We start from the raw sequence: 11,353 nt of genomic DNA on the forward strand, positions 1-11,353 counted from the left end.
TTTAGGAACATTAAATTCATTAAAAATTATGTTTTAATCTGCAGGATATACAGTTATGTGACATAACTGGCACAAACTATTTCCCATACATTTTATTATACCTTATTTTGCAATTTCTATTAACACTTACTAATTCAAGTATTTGCTAGCTTCTCCTCTCTTCTTAGCTTCACACCATTACTGTGTATGCCAAAGCCAAATATTTCTTTCAATTTAATTATTACAATGTTAATATTAATTAATATTTTTTGCTTTAATAGTAGATTAACATGATAGTTGTATTTGACAATAATAATATTAATACATTACTTTAGTGTCACTATACCAGCTAGTTTTTCCTGCAACCTTATTATCTTCATTAGATCGTTGAAAATACACTAGTTTTGCTGATAAGTCCTATTTGTTGAACCTCATTCAGGCTCAAGGAACAGTTGAAATTTTGAAATGAAGCCTTACATCCAAAACTATGTCTTTTGTTATTTTTTTATTATAGGTTGATACAGATTTGTTATTATTTTCGGGGGGAAATACAATGAGGACAAATTAATTGGTACTTGGAGTATATCTGAAGAGTTCATTATTGTGTACAGTGACATAACTTGGCTTTGGTGAAGTGGGGGGAGGGGTAAATCCAATTGAAGAGGGCATCACACCACTGGAATGAATCTCAATACATTTAATTAAATTAGATAGTTATAATTCAAAGTTAAACATTGACTCAAACAAGTTGGATTGCTCTTATACATATTTTAGGGCTTTGGGGGGTTTCTATCCCCCTCATCTCTCCTTAGCTACACCACTGATTAATATTAAGTGTCTATATACAGGGGCGGCCCGTGATATACGCGAACTACGCGGCCGCGCGGGTGGCGCCGCGAGGAGAGGGGCGCCGTGGGGGCGCTGTGCACGTGCGCCCTGCACTGACTAATGCACCGCTACCCGATACACACGCCCCACCCCTTAAGCGAGTGACATGGAACCGTCCGCATGACTCATATGTCTATTTCTGTTCGCAGTCTGAGTCTCGCAGTTACGTTTACGGTCACTGTTAGCGCCGCTTTCGCAAGCACCCTCGCCGTGACAGCTGTCTGTCTTACTATTTTATATAATTACATTGATGTGCGTTGTACTGTAGTAAGTTGTAAAATTAATGCCGTTTTTAATTAACACGAAATGTCGAGCAAGAAAAAAACATCTGGAGCATTTAACCACAAAAGAAAGTTGCAGCAATCTAAAGAAGATGAAAAGCAGTGTAAAGCACTGCAAAGGTTTTTAACAAATCCACCATTATGTGCGAGTGCATCAATAAGCGTAGAGACAACCGAATTAGATCATGATGTTGACAATAATTTACCAATAACTGAATCTGAGGTTCTGCCTGGACCGTCAACCAGTCAATTCCATAGTTATCTAGCTACAGAAACACCATTTCCACCATCAAATATTGATTGTGACGATTTCTGTAGCCGCCACCAAAGTTGTGGATGATGATTTATTAGTTGATACAGTGATGTCATCGTCATCTTCATCTACGTCTGTTGTTACGCATAGTCAACAAAGTCATTGAAATTGTAAGTTGACTTATTTAACTTACTTAGCATTTTTTGGATAAATAGGGTCCAGCAATAACCTCGGCCAACTTAGTTGGAGTATTAATCATGAATATGATATGATTAGGCCTACCGTTTCAATATGGTGGCCGCAAACAAAAAAACACACAAATGTTCAAGCCCTTATTTGACTTTTATTTAAACCAATTTTTATTTTATACCACCATAACATAGATAGGTGTAAAGATGTTTTAAAAAATGTTTACTATATTTTAGTTAAACCTAAATAGGAAGGCCTATTTATTATAGACTATAATAAAATATAGATATAAATATTGCATTAAATATTTGAAATCCTGAAAAGGGTAATTTAACAGAGTTATCACACATCATACATCTCTTGCGATTACACCACGATGCCAACTATAATGTTTTGTTTTGTCTTCCAGAACCGAAACAAGGACACAAACACATTACCTGTGATTTCAAATGATTGTGGGAAGTGGCCCACCCAAAATAAATGACGAGGTACGGAAAGTGCTTGTTGAACGAGGGCCTCAGCAAGTCACTGACAAAGAGTTTCCTGCGGACAGTAAAGGTAGGAGATTTTCTTCAAATCATTACACAACGGAGAACAAGTTCACAGAAATTGGGTACTATACTCAATATCGAAAAAATGCAGCATTTTGTTTTCCTTGCAAACTGTTTGGAAACACGAATTCTCTTCTTGCTAGTGACCAAGGGTATTCTGACTGGCAAAAACCTACACAAGACTTTGACCAGTCACGAGAAATCCTCTGCTCATGTTAAAAACTGTACGTTTTGGCGTGAGCTCTCTGTACGTTTACGATTAAACAAAACTATTGATGAAGAACATGAAAGACTTATCCATGCTGAAACTGAACAATTGGCACCAAGTCCTGAAACGATTACTGTGTATAGTACAGTTTTTTGGGGACACAGGGGTTGGCCTTTCGAGGGAAAAAGGATGTTCTTTTTGAACGTAAACAACGGAAACTTTTTAAAATTGGTAGAACACATAGCAAAGTTTTGATGTTTTTATGGCTGAACATGTGAGAAGGATCAAATCAAAGAAACACACGTTCATTATTTGAGCAAAAATATCTAGAGCGAGTTCATTTCTGTTCTTGTCAGCCAAGATCCAAGATAAAATCTTGCAAGTCCTACAGCAAGCCACATATTATTCGATAATATTAGACTGCACTCCTGACGTTAGCCATACTGATGCAAATGACGTTTGTGATAAGATTTGTGAAGATTACTGAAAAATGAAGATGTGGTAATTAAAGAACATTTTTTAGGTTTCATTCCTATTAAAGATTCATCAGGTGAAGGTCTCACAGAAGCATTATTGAAAGAACTAAAGGAACGAGGAATTCCTTTAAAAAAACATGAGGGGTCAGGGCTATGATAATGGTTCGGCAATGAAGGGAAAGCATGTTGGAGTTCAGAAGAGGATCCTTGATCTAAATCCTAGAGCATTTTATGTTCCATGTGGAAACCACTCCTGACTTGGTAATTAACGACGCAGCTCTGTCTTGCAATAGTGCAGTAGACTGTTTCAGCACCATACAAGAAATATATAACTTTTTTTCTAGTTCTACTCAAAGATGGAGTATTTTGCTGAAAAACGTTTCGAGTCTAACAGTCAAACCACTCTGCAACACTAGGTGGGAAAAGTAGAATTGAGGCATTATTACCCTTGAGGTACCATATTGAAGAAGTATATGATGCATTATAAGAAGCTTCTCAAGACAAGAACCTTGATGCATTTGGTAGACATACTGCCGTAGGACTAGTAAAAAAAACTGCAAAGCTTCAAGTTTCTGTGTTGTATTGTAACTTGGGCATGAGATCCTGTATAAAACAAAACATGGTTAGTAAACTGTTGCAAAAGGTCACAAATGATCTTCAAAGTTCAATAGATCTTCTTAAGAGTGTAAAATCATTTTTGGAAACTATGAGATCTGAAGAAGGACTAAACAGCGTTATTACTGATGCAAAGGAACTTGCAGAAAAAATTGATGTTGCAGGTGGACTTTGAACAAGAAAAAACAGTTAGACCAAGAAGAGTTAAAAAACAATTTTCTTACGAGAGTGAAGATGAAGCTGCAAGTTCTGGTTAAAGATTTGTTTAAAGTAAATTTCTTCTTTGTTGTGCTTGATAGAGCAATATCCTCGTTTAAAGGAGAGATTTGAACTGATGGAAAACCATAGTGAAGGTTTTAAATTTCTCTATGATATTGCTAGCTTAGGAAAAGCATGGAGTGAATCAGAGTTAAAGAAAGCCTGCTAACACCTTGAAACAGTTTTTGAGCGGTGGTGATGGAGATGACAAACCAAAAGAATATGACATTAACGGAGATGAGCTGTTTGATGAGCTTCAAATCTTTGGACCAATGCTGCCCCCTACAAGTCACCCAGCTGGAGCGTTGTCTTTTATAACCAAACGTGGTTATGTGGATACTTTTCCAAATACTTTTGTAGCATTGAGAGAATCTTGTTAACGCTGCCAGTATCCGTGGCCAGTGGCGAAAGAAGTTTTTCCAAATTAAAACTGATAAAAACTTACCTACGATCAAATTTGAGCCAAGAACACTTAAGTGGTCTAGCAACCTTGGCGATTGAAAATGCATGCCCTAAATGAAATGGAAACGGACATTCTACTGCAAAATTAAAAGCCAGACGAATTCCTTTTTAATTGCAACATTGAGTATCTTAATTGTAATTATTAGGCTATTATTTTTTAATTTGAATTGTCTGTAATACAACCTGACGTTTAACAATGACTTGTACACACAATATTGATTGTAGACGATTTTGTGTTTTCCATCATACATCACATAACTTAAACTTAATAATGTAATGTATCGTAATTGTAGTCTACAATGTGTCACTGTATTTGTAAATGAACACTGGTAAATAAACATAAACTCTGAGTTTGTCAGCTATTTTTTTTTCTCCTAATTTGTTCCCCTTTGTTTACTATTTAGGTACAAGGTATGTGACATTTACCGTTCTACGGTGTAGTGTATGACGGTTTATCGGGGGGGGGGGGGCGCCAAAACTACTGTTTGCTTACACTATAAAATTAGCTAGGGCCGGCCCTGTCTATATAATTAATGTATTGAAAAGTTATGGAGATAAAATTCCTCCAGCTTGATTATTAGGTCTAGGTTGGGAAAACATGTTGTAACCTGCAAAGTGATAATGATCCTCTGTCTTCCTCACTCTTAGTCTAAACATCTGTTTACATTAATACATCTTACATGTGTCTGTCAGATTGTGTAAATAAATAACTTAGTAAGCTTATTGAAATGGTCTTAATGATTCTAGTACCGTACTTAAGATGTAGTTTTAATTTGAAAATATTTTTACTATTGTTCTTTTTTTCCCTTGGGGCGGCCTACTGCCATGCACTTAAGCCTCAAGGGCTTTTTGCGCACCCCGGAAACACACCATGAGGCCCACCAGTCTACAACTTCAGCAGTTCAACAAACCGCCGAAAACAACCTATCAAGTCCTCCTGGGAAAATTCACCACCCCTGTCCAAACTACCAAAGATGGCATACCGCTCTCTTGCTATTGCAGGGCAATCAAAGAGCAGGTGCTCAGCAGTCTCCTCCTGCTCATTACACCTTCCACAGAGCGGGTCCTCCTGAAAGATGCCGACTCTGTGAAGATGCTTCCTCAGGTGACCATGCCCCGTAATGAGACCAATGACCTTGGAAGACAATGATCTGTTTAATGAGAGAAGGTCCGAGGCCACCTTGGAGGAAGGTGACTGTAATACCATTCTACTCACTCTCAAACCCGGATGCAACCTCCACCTTCTCTCATGCTCCACGCGAATCCATTTCGAGACAACCCTAGAGGATTCACACCTTGGAACACCGCAGAACGGTTGAGGGCCCGTCATAATTGTCGCTGAGCCCTGGTTGGCCAGGGCATCAGCTCTTTCGTTCCCAAGAATCCCCTCATGACCAGAAATCCAACAAACTGTTACATTGTTGATTCTGGCAAGGGAGGAAACGGCCTGATAGCAATCCCAAACCAGTTTGGATTTGATCACGCAAGAATCCAGCGCCATCAGCGCTACCTGACTCTCCGTGAAAATATTAATCATCTTTAGAATAGAATATAATAGAATTTATTTTTGAAAATATTACAATAACACATTATATACATTGGTATACACAATGTAATACATCAATAAAGTAACCTAAACAACCAAATGTATACACAATGTACAAACCTAATGAGCAAACTTAAATAAAAATGTAACATTCTTGTAAATAAAATTAAAACAAAAACACTCGTAAATTAAAAGAAATATTTTCAAAAATAACTAGGGCCTCTAGAGGCAAGTGCCTGTGGAGAGGTTCCTTTTATTACAAAAATATTTTTTAGCTCAAAGAAAATTTCAATAAAACTTTGATTTTTTTATAAGCTCCTAAAAAAATTGATTAAAAGCTTCTTGCTACTATATCGCAGACGAAGATTCTCACGAGCACATTCCATAATAGCTGCGACCTCCGCTTGAAAGGCTGTCGGATACGGACCCATAGGGACCACCAGCTCCCTACTAGGTCTCACTCCCAGAATTCCAGCGCCTGTGCCGCTTTTTGTTTTAGAGCCGTCTGTGAACCATTCGAGCTCCGCTGGTGGAAGAGGTTTCTTTCCCTCTGACCAATCATCCCTTGAGGGTAAAATAATCCTGAAGGGTTTGTCAAAGGAAAATGTTTGTGGCATCTGATCAGAGATCATGTGCAGAACATCCTCCTGTATCAGAGTGCTAATTCTGCAGTGCCCACCGCTGCAGCCCGACCAGAGTCCCATCTGCTGAAGACAGTAGGCACCCCTCCTGGCAATAGCCTGAATGACAATGTCCAGGGAGGCGAGATTAAGACAACAATCCAGTGCCGCTCCTGGCGCACTAGGAAAGGCCCCAGTGATAGCAAGGCAGGCCATCCTTTGGATACCCGCCAGACAAGCAACCACCGTTTTGGCCTCCGTTTTTGGCCACCATACGACAGCTTCGTACATTAGTGCAGGTCTGACCACGGAAACATAAAGCCAGTACAAGAGCCTCGGCTTCAGTCCCCAGGGCCCACCTATCACACGTCTGCATTGCATTAGAGACCACTTCCCCCTGGCAATGACCCTTTCTAGATGAGGTCCCCAGTTTAGAACCCTATCTAGAATCACGCCCTAATTCTGATACTTGACCTCAGAATTCAGCTCAACGGGTGAGCCTTTGAATAGAAAGGGACCAATGCCCTCCATCTGTCCCCTCCTGGTAAAGGCAACCACAGCAGCCTTGGTGGAGTTGACAGTGAGGCCAACCTCATCACGCCAATTTCCCACCATGTTCAGAGCAGCATTGGTCAGTTCCGTGGTTGCTGTGTTGAACTTTCCACTCTACAAGAATCACAATATCATCTGCGTACCCTTGTGCAAAGACACCGCTGCTATTCAAAGAATTTAGCAGGTCATCCACATCCAGGTTCTACAGAAGAGGAGAGGACGCCGCCCTGCGGACAGCCCCTCGTAGTCTTCGCACTAACACTTGCTCCCATGAGGGTTGTAACAACAACCCTGTCCGTGAGCAAGGCCCCTATCCAGTTACACACGTGACCATCAACACCACGTCTTGAGACCGCATTGATAATCGCCTGAGTGGCTGTATTGTCAAAGGCTCCTTCAATGTCTAAAAAGACTCCTATGGCTACCTCTTTTGCCGCTAGCGTCTTTTCAATCCTGCATACCAATTGATGCAGGGCCGAGTCGTATGACCTTCCTGGAGTGTAGGCATGCTGGTTAGGTGTAATGGTCGCTCCAAAAGAGCTCCCTCCCAAACAAACCTGGCAACCATTTTCTCCATGGTTTTGAGAAGGAAGGAGGACAGGCATATCGGCCTGAAAGACTTCGGCCGATCCATGCCCGCCCTCCCCTGCTTCGGTATGAACACCACTCTGGACACTCTCCAGGATAGTGGGGTGTACCTGAGAGCCACGGAGGCTCTGAACAGTCTGCACAGCTGGGGAAGGAGAATATCCAACCCCCGCTGCAAGCAAACCGGTCTCACCCCGTCACCCCCAGGAGCTTTGTAAGAACTGAAGTAGTTGATAGCCCATTCAATCCTTCTGAAGGCCACAAATTAAGTGCGCCAGACTCCACTGCAAATGGGTGGCGTGGCCCGCATGTCTCCCCTCACTGTCGGGTGGTTGATTACCCTCGTGAACAATACAGTCCGGGAAGTGTGTTCCCATCATAACTTTTAGAACTCCTTCCGGATCAGTAATGTAAACACCTTGATCATCCTTGAGACTATCAAGCGGCGAGATGGGATTCTTTGCTAATAGCTTTTGTAGCCTTGCACAGCCCTGCACACTGTCAATATCGGTGCAGAGCTTCTTCCAGGCTAACCTCTTAGCCGTACGAACCTTGCGGTTGTACAGTGCAAGAGCCTCGTGGTAGGTGTCCCAAGTGCCCCAAGTTTTGGCTCTCCTGAATAGAGCCCTGACCCTCTTCCTCAAAGAGGCCAGTTCAGAGCTCCACCAGGCTACCTTTGATCTATTTCTATTGATAACCGGGCAGCTGAGATCGAAGGAGCCCACAATCGCAGAGGTAAGACTGTCGGCAGATTCGTCAAGCTGCGCCGCGCTGTGAATCCGTTTCCCATTAGTGGAATCAGAATCTATCTGTGCCCTGAGGTTTTCCTTGTATGATACCCAGTTTGTGTTTCTCGGATTCCTATACTGAACTTTTTCCAGCATCTGTTCACCGATCTTAAAACAGATGTGAGCATGATCAGAGAGGGAAGGCTCGTCACACACATGCCAGCCATGCATCCGACCAGCCATACCCTCCGACATCATGGTCACATCGAACACCTCCCTTCGTGTCCTCGTGCGAAACGTGGGCACATTTCCCACATTTGCAATCATTAGACTACGGGACATTATGTATTCTAGAAGTAACTTACCTCTGTTATTAGTGTTGGTGCTGCCCAACGCCTTGTTGTGCGAGTTGGCGTCGCATCCCACCGCCAGTTCCGATCCACTCCTCCCAACATGGTCCACCAAGGCAGCCAGTTCCCTGGAGGGCGTGGACTCCGCATTATCATACGGTAGATATGATGATGCAACCAGCAGGGCTCGTCCAGTCCCAGCCACCATCAGCCTGACTGTGGCGAGATCCCTGCAACAAAATTCCAGAACAGGAATGCTGTCCACCTTGTTGCTTACAACAATACATGCCCTGGCATTTTCAACCTGGGCACTAACAATTTTCACCCCTGTCATTGAAAGCCCTGATATTTTTCCCTTGCTGATCCAAGGTTCCTGTATCAGAGCCACATGAAAATCTTCCGACAGGAAGCGTCTGCAGAATACAGCCGAGGCAGCTTTATTGTGATGCAGGTTGATCTGAAGGACCTTGATCCCCATGATCAGCCGCCCCACCCCGCGCCCTCAGCTGGACCTGCTCCACACCAATGAACACCCTCCAGCCCCTCCCCTTAAGAGTGGCTGAAGATTATTCATCTACCATGATCACCATGATCACTAGTGTTCTGGAATCTCTCGTGTGGACATCTCCGACAACCCTCCAGTCCGACACAGAGATCCCAGCATTCTGCTTCTTTATAGCACCGAGAATAGTCGCAGAGTCCTTCTCGGCCATGGGACCAACCTTGGTAGATCTCATGAGGTCTTTATAGTCCCCACAGATCACCCCTATCCCTCCAGGGCCACCGATCCACAGCCCCGGAGCCAGACCCCACAGCCAATCTCTGGTCTCGACGCTGCCGCACAGCATGACGAGAGCCCCCCTTTTCGGGAAGCACCTCTTAAACTGCAGGCACACACCCTCTGCTGAGAGTACCTCGTCGAGAATGCGCCCCCGCAGCTCCATAGCCTCCTCCTCAGAGAGGCGCCTCTCAGGAAAGTTCGCAGGGACCAAGACAAGCTTATGTCCCGTCAGAACCTTCCTGAATGTTTCTCCCAATCCCTCCTCCGTTGAGGGATTGGTGCTCCTCGCACGCTCTGCTTGCTCAGGAGGTGCGCTCGGGCGCCTCTTCGGCAGGGGTTTTTCCGCCGAAGAACTGCCCGAGCCCCCTCTCTTCCCTCTAGGAGTAGAGACCGCACCTGCAGTTGCCTCCGGTGCTGCCTCCCTCTGCTTCTTTGCCTTTCTTCTCTCGTTGGCCGACATTTTGCCCGTTTGCCTCCTCCATTGACTGTCCGGAAGCCAGGTGCCATCGGCCTTCTTCTCCTCCATCGCCCAACGCTTGCGCAGTTTAAAGGGGAGCTTAAGGTTGTAGTCCATTACACATGCTCCAGTGTCTGTGTCCATGGACTCAACCTTTTCGCTTGCATCATCGAATACTAGATCGTCGTCGATGGTGGCGGCGCTAGAGGAACAGGCAGATACATCCAAGGCCTGGTTGCCGGATGCAACTGCTTGTTGCAGTTTTTCCAGATCGAAATCTGTTGGTATTATTTTTTGTTTGTTATTAGAATCCATAAAGGTCCCACGAGTACCGAGGAAATAAACGGTCCACCCAGCCAGAGCCCCGCATGACCAGGTAAGGCTATTTACGCTTGGGGGGCGCCTAACCCCCAAGGGCTCCGTTTACGACGCACAACCCCTACGCCATGCATCCCTTAGGCACGGGTCGCCTCACACCGTAGGATTGGGGTGCCCTCAGTCAAAAACAAGTTTTTGTGTGGTGCGATTCCAGGCGGGCCCGGACTGGCACCACTACTGCGCGGCGCCGAGGGCCGTCACCGCGCAGAGTGCACAATCGGGGCACTACCCTAGATCCTGGGGTTTTGTCGAAAGCAGGGCCACCTCAAGCAGGACGCTAAGTAAGCGTTTATCCGAGCCCAACCATTGGTTAGATGGTTGGATTCGGATCCCCCTTCGGTCTTGAGCGACACCTTGGTGGTGCCGCCCCTGGAGAGGTACTTTCCCAGTTCATTGGGGTTCACCGAAACTAAGGTCAGCCCGTCTCCTAGACCCCACTATTGTTCTTAATATGACATATTAAATAATTACATTTAAATAAAGATGGATTCATTAAAGATAGCAGAACCAGACAAGTTCGTAATGCTCTATCATTTTTTTAAATGAAAATTGAAATTGTTTATTATAAAGATGTTTAATATTCTTATTAAAATAAAATGTAGAAGAAATAACCAAAATAAACTCACTGATGTGTTAATTTGTTACTCTTTAGTCAAGTGTGCTAAAGTACAAAACCCATAAATGACTCAGTTGGTTTTGTACTTAAATTACTTTTTGTAAAAGTTTCGTGCACAGCCTGATAACTCTCTGAAAGTCCAGAATGGCTAGTGATTGATGAGCACTTAATGATATTTTTCACAATTTCCCTTTGAAACATTATCTATATGAAGATTTCTATTCTATATATACTATTCATAAAATCCACTAATTGAACATAAAGATTTTTCACTCATTGTGTAAATTAGAAATTTCTGATTTTATATGGTGCAGTCAGTTATTGTTTGGTTCAATTTTTAAAATAAAAATGTTTAGTCACAACTCTGATACCTTTCCTGGAGGCAAAATTAGAAAATACAGTTTTTATAATTTAATGAGAATTCTAACAATTTAAAGTTACTAACAATTCTAAAAATTTAAAACCCCAGCATTTGAGGGCATCTTGAATAAGATTTAATGAGTAATTTGACAAAGTTTTGATATTAAGTTTAGGACTTAAGTATGACATTATAGGTAATGTTAAAACATTGTTTGTC

The 11,353-nt window shown here is 42.8% G+C and overlaps 1 protein-coding gene across 1 annotated transcript in view; it reads right to left on the reverse strand.

Annotated features, from left to right (window-relative positions):
- LOC124374788 (phenoloxidase-activating factor 2-like) overlaps nt 1–11,353 on the reverse strand; it is a 150,670-nt gene that overhangs the window by 38,582 nt on the left and 100,735 nt on the right. The window lies entirely within an intron of this gene.

Source organism: Homalodisca vitripennis, chromosome 1 (assembly GCF_021130785.1).
Source record: "Homalodisca vitripennis isolate AUS2020 chromosome 1, UT_GWSS_2.1, whole genome shotgun sequence".
NCBI lineage: Eukaryota > Metazoa > Arthropoda > Insecta > Hemiptera > Cicadellidae > Homalodisca > Homalodisca vitripennis.